Source organism: Bos indicus, chromosome 4 (genome assembly GCF_029378745.1).
Source record: "Bos indicus isolate NIAB-ARS_2022 breed Sahiwal x Tharparkar chromosome 4, NIAB-ARS_B.indTharparkar_mat_pri_1.0, whole genome shotgun sequence".
Lineage (NCBI taxonomy): Eukaryota > Metazoa > Chordata > Mammalia > Artiodactyla > Bovidae > Bos > Bos indicus.
In genome coordinates this window covers 8,233,488-8,239,487 of record NC_091763.1, presented here as the reverse complement: position 1 = coordinate 8,239,487, position 6,000 = coordinate 8,233,488, and positions in this window count along the sequence as shown.

Below are 6,000 nucleotides of genomic sequence, written 5' to 3'. Positions count from 1 at the left end.
TGTTGAACATGTTTTCATGAGCTTATCTGAGGGGGCACTATTTTTAATTACACTAAGAAAACAAGCATAAAGTAAAAGTGTCCCAGGCAAATTGGGACATACGATGGCCTAAACAAAGACAAATGAAGGCTTGCTTTGTGGATGCTGAAACGTCCTTATACCTGGAATAAAGCCCACTTGAACACGGTGTATGTGCTAAAACATATATGACAAGCCATAGCTAAAATGTGCAATGGTGAAAAACTGAAGGATTTTCTACTAGGATCTGAAACTTTTGCCACTTTTATTCTACACAGTACCAGAAGTCCAAGCCACAACAGGCAGTCAAAAAAAAAAAAAAAGAAGAAAGAAGAAAAAAAGTCAGAATTGTCTCTATTTGCAGATGTCATAATGTTATATAAAGAAAATGCTAAAGAGTCTACCAAAAACTGTTAGAAATAATAAATACATTCAGTAAAGTTGCAGGATACAAAAGCAATATTAAAAAATAAGTTACACGTTTATACACTAATAACAAACTATAAGAAAGAGAAATTAAGAAAACAATTCCATTTCTAATTGAATCAAAGAGAATAAAATAGTTGATATATAACAGAAACAAATACAATAATGTAAATCAATTATCCTCCAATTAAAAGGATATAAATTTAAATTTAAAAAAGAATTAAAAACATAGGAATAAATTTAACAATAGAGGTGAAACATATACACTGAAAATTATGACATTGATGAAAGAAACTTAAGAAGCCATGAATTAGTGGAAAGATATTTTGTGTTCATTGACTGGAAGAATTAATACTGTTAAAATGTCCATGCTACCCAAGACACTGAATCTAGACTCAATGCAACCCTTGTCAAAATTCCAATGGTATCTTTCACAGCAGTAGAACAAATAATCCTAAAATTTGTATTGACCCACAAAAGACCCTGAATAGTCAAAGCAATCTTGAGAAAAAAAACAAAGCTGGAGGCACCGTGCCCTCTGATTTCAAACCATATTACAAATCTACAGTAATCAAAGCTGTATGGTATCGGCATAAAGAGACACATAATCCAATCAAACAGAACAGAGAGAGCCCAGAAAATAACCCATGCACATATGGTGAAGTAATTTACAAGAAAGGAGCCAAGAATATACACTGAGGAAAGGACAGTTTCTTCAATAAGTGGTATTAGGAAAATTGAACAGGCTGTATACAAAAGAATAAAACTGGACCCTTATCTTGAACCATATTCAAAAATCAACTCAAAATGGATTAAAGACTTGAAAGCAAGACTTGAACCATAAAATTTCTAGAAGAAAACATAGGCATAAAGTGCCTTCATATCAGTCTTGGTAATGATTTTTTTAACTTGACACCAAAAACAAAGATAACAAAAGCAAAAATAAGTGAGACTAAATGAAAATAAAAAGCTTCTCAACAACAAAAGAAACCATAAACAAAGTGAAAAGGCAACCTGTGGAATGAAAGAAAATATTCACAAATCATAGGTCTGATAAAGTGTTCAGTTCAGTTCAGTTCAGTCGCTCAATTGTATCCGACTCTTTGTGACCCCATGGACTGCAGCACACCAGGCTTTCCTGTCCATCACCAACTCCCGGAGTCTACCCAAACTCATGTCCATTGATTTGGTGATGCCATCCAACCATCTCATTCTCTGTCATCCCCTTCTCCTCCTGCCCCCAATCCCTCCCAGCATCAGGGTCTTTTCAAATGAGCTAGCTCTTTGCATCAGGTGGCCAAAGTATTGGAGTTTCAGCTTCAACATCAACCTTCCAATGAACACCCGGGACCGATCTCCTTTAGGATGGACTGGTTGGATCTCCTTGCAGTCCAAGGGACTCTCAAGAGTCTTCTCCAACACCACAGTTCAAAAGCTACAATTCTTCAGCACTCAGCTTTCTTTATAGTCCAACTCTCACATCCATACACGACTACTGGAAAAACCATAGCCTTGACTAGACGGACCTTTATTGGCAAAGTAATGTCTCTGCTTTTCCATATGCTGTCTAGGTTGGTCATAACTTTTCTTCCAAGGAGTAAGCGTCTTTTAATTTCATGGCTGCAGTCACCATCTGCAGTGATTTTGGAGCCCAAAAAAATAGTCTGACACTGTTTCCACTGTTTCCCCATCTACTTGCCATGAAGTGATGGGACCGGATGCCATGATCTTAGTCTTCTGAATGTTGAGCTTTAAGCCAACTTTTTCACTCTCCTCTTTCACTTTCATCAAGAGGCTCTTTAGTTCTTCTTCACTTTTTGCCAAAAGGGTGGTGTCATCTGCATATCTGAGGTTATTTATATTTCTCTTGGCAATCTTGATTCCAGCTTGTGCTTCCTCCGGCCCAGCGTTTCTCATGATGTACTCTGCATAAAAGTTAAATAAGCAGGGTGACAATATACAGCTTTGATGTAGTCATTTTCCTATTTGGAACCAGTCTGTTGTTCCATGTCCAGTTCTAACTGTTGCTTTCTGATCTGCATACAGGTTTCTCAAGAGGCAGGTCAGGTGGTCTGGTATTCCCATCTCCTTCAGAATTTCCCACAGTTTATATTCAAAAAAATATAAAAAATTGTTACAACTCTATAGCAAAACCCCCAAAATTATAGTTATATGGTCATCATTTTGCTATATATGTACATATATACATATACACCGGAGAAGGCAATGGCACCCCACTCCAGTACTCTTGCCTGGAAAATCCCATGGACAGAAGGGCCTGGTAGGCTGCAGTCCATGGGGTCGCGAAGAGTCGGACACGACTGAGTGACTTCACTTTCACTTTTCACTGTCATGCATCGGAGAAGGAAATGGCAACCCACTCCAGTGTTCTTGCCTGGAGAATCCCAGGGACGGGGGAGCCTGGTGGGCTGCCGTCTCTGGGGTCGCACACAGTCGGACACGACTGAAGTGACTTAACAGCAGCAGCATACATATACACATATGTATCAAATAATTATACAGAATATCTAAAACAATGTTACATGTTAACTAAATGTCAAAAAAACTGGGGGAGTGGAGGAAGGAAAAATGAAGGAGAGAAAGGGAGAGTGATGTAGACAAAGAAGAAAAAAAGCCCTTCATTGGCAATGCTTTGTTAACATAAAGTTGTATAAAATTTTATTTTGTTATTATATAAGCTAATAATAATAATTCAAGTTGATTTTTTTCCCAAAGAAAAATATGGTAAATGTTACATTCTTGATTAAGGGATCCCAGATTCAAAATTTTTATGAAAGTTAGCAAACTGCTATGTTTAAAATTTACACATACACACACACATAATATATATCAAATGGTTTAGCTAGTGTATAGGGCTTCCCTGGCAGCTCCCTGGTCATGAATCTGCCTGCCAGTGCAGAGATGCAGGTTTAACCCCTGAGTCAGGAGGATCCCCTGGAGAAGGGAATGGCAACCCACTCCAGTATTCTTACCTGGGAAATCCCAGGGACAGAGGAGCCTGGCGGGCTACAGTCCACGGGGTCACAGAAGAGCTGGACACAAGGTAGTGACTAAACAACAGCACGGTGTATAGGAAATAGTAAAATGTACTGTCTCATAGCACTGCACTTAAAAGAGCTCAATGTCACAGACGTTGTAAGTAGTTCTTCTTCCTAAAACAATTCTAGCCTTTCTTTTTTCCATAGTGCAACAAGCCAGAACGTGTAAGATGATAGAATGCTTAGGGCTCTTTGGAGAAAGTCTGCCAGTCACTTTTGAGACAGCTGAAGAGACTAAAAGATACTTATTAGTGTCTTGCATTTTGAAGTATAGATTTTTTGTTTTTCTGTCCTCTTTTTATAAAAAACAAAACAAATATTGGTTTTTTAAAAAATCACTTTCCCCCTTGCTTTTAAAAAAAATTGAAGTATAGTTGATTCACCATTTTACGTTAGTTTCAGGTGTGCAGCAAAGTGATTCAGTTATACACACACATACATATCCTTTTTCAGGTTCTTTTCCATTACAGGTTATAATATATACCTAATATATACATTATAGGTTATAATATGTAATAGGTTACAAGATACTGAATGTCGTTCCCGGTGCTAACAGAGTAGGTCCTTGCTGTTAACTATTTTATATACGGTAGTGTGTTTCTGTTTTAAAAAATCTTGTTTAACTCACATTTCTCAACATAGAAGATTGATACAAGATTAGGAAAAAAGCATTCTAGCTGTGGAAAGACTGAGACTAGCCACAGTCCTTATCTGTTGTTTTCTTTTTTAAGGAAAATGTTAGAAGAATTTTCAAGGAAGAAAAATCAAGTCAAGAAGATTTTGGAACAAAAAAAGGGAGTTATATGTGATAAAATATCTTTATTACTGACAAAAATATACACAGACTTAGAAAAAATATTGGCAATTGCTGATGTTTGTGTATATTCCACGGATTTTTTTTCTATGTGTCATTATGTTTTAAGATGAAATAACCTGTCTATTGTCTAGAGCATGAAGTTTAGAGCATGCAAGCAAACATGAAAATATCCTACTAGCTAGAATCTGTATCTACAGTGAGTGATGTCTGGGGCACTGTTATTGCAATTATTATGAAAAACCTATAATGCTTTGCACAGAGCAGGGCCTCAAATGTTGTTAGGATTAAACATTGGGCACAAAACTCTTCCCCAAAATGGAACCCGTTTCACTAAGGTTTTAGTATATGATTTCCAGATGGCTAGAAGACTGTCTTTAATATAATCTTTTGAAATTTAGGATTTTCACCGTGATGAACAAAGTAAACATTTGAGCTGTAAGTCAGTGGAAGTGTTTGAACCAACTAAAGGGTAATAAAAAGCATACCAGTCCTTCACTTCAAAACTAAGCATCAAGTTTTCTGGTTTATCTTGTAGAGCTGAAAAAGCATTTTCCTCTAGAATTGTTCAGTTTCACTGAGAGGAAAGTCTTTTCTATTTAATAGCACAATAACCTCTTTTTTGCATGATTTTAGAAAAATGGAAAGAAATTTTTTGTGGTATTACCTCACTGAGAAGCAGCTTTTTACGTGACAAAAGCTGTGTCCTTCCAAGCCTACCTTCATGTCTTAAACCCATTATGATGTTGGACAACTCATTTTGCTGTGGCTGGCTTGTTTAAGGGACTTCCCTGGTGGCTCAGACGCAATGCAGGTGCGATTCACGAGATCCAGGTTTGATCCCTGGCTTGGGAAGATCCCCTGGAGCAGGGAATGGCTACCCACTCTAATATTCTTACCTGGGAAATCCCACGGACAGAAGAGCCTTGCTTGTTTAAATACCTTATTTATAAAATAGAGGCACTAGTACCTGTCTAATTCAAAATAGCCATTTAGAAAATGAGAAAAACACCATTTTCTTGAATTAATTTGTCTTGACCACAAATAATTTGGGGTCAGGATTAAAATTAGGGAGTCACATGAGGGGAGGAGAGGGAGGCTTAAAAGAGAGATGATATATGTATAATTATGGCTGATTTGCATTGTGCTACAGAAAACAACACAACAGTGTAAAGAAATTTTTCTCCAATTAAAAAAAATTGAAATTAGGACCAGGTGTCCTAAATCTGAAATTTGAACACCTCTTCCAAGCATACCACTCAATCTCATGAGGTTACGACAGAGAAAATTGAATAATCAGTATGAAATTTCAGCTAGCAGCTTGTATCAAAATGATCATTTTTGATCCCTCTGCAGATTATATCTTTCTAAGGTGAAAACCATGGGTTTCCCTGGTGAAGCACTTGGTTAAGAATCCACCTGCAAGCAGGAGACCCCGAGTCTTTGATCCCTGGGTCAGGAAGATCCCTTGGAGAAGGGAATAGCAATCCACTCCAGTATTCTTGTCTGGAAAATTCCATGGACAGAGGAGCCTGGTGGGCTATAGACCATGGGGTCACAAAAAGTCAGACATGACTGGGCAACTAGCATTTTCACTCTTCAAGGTAAACCAAAGTTCTGATTTGGAATGGAGACTCTCTCTCTCTGAATCTAAATTCCTTTCCTCCTTTATAAAATTACTTT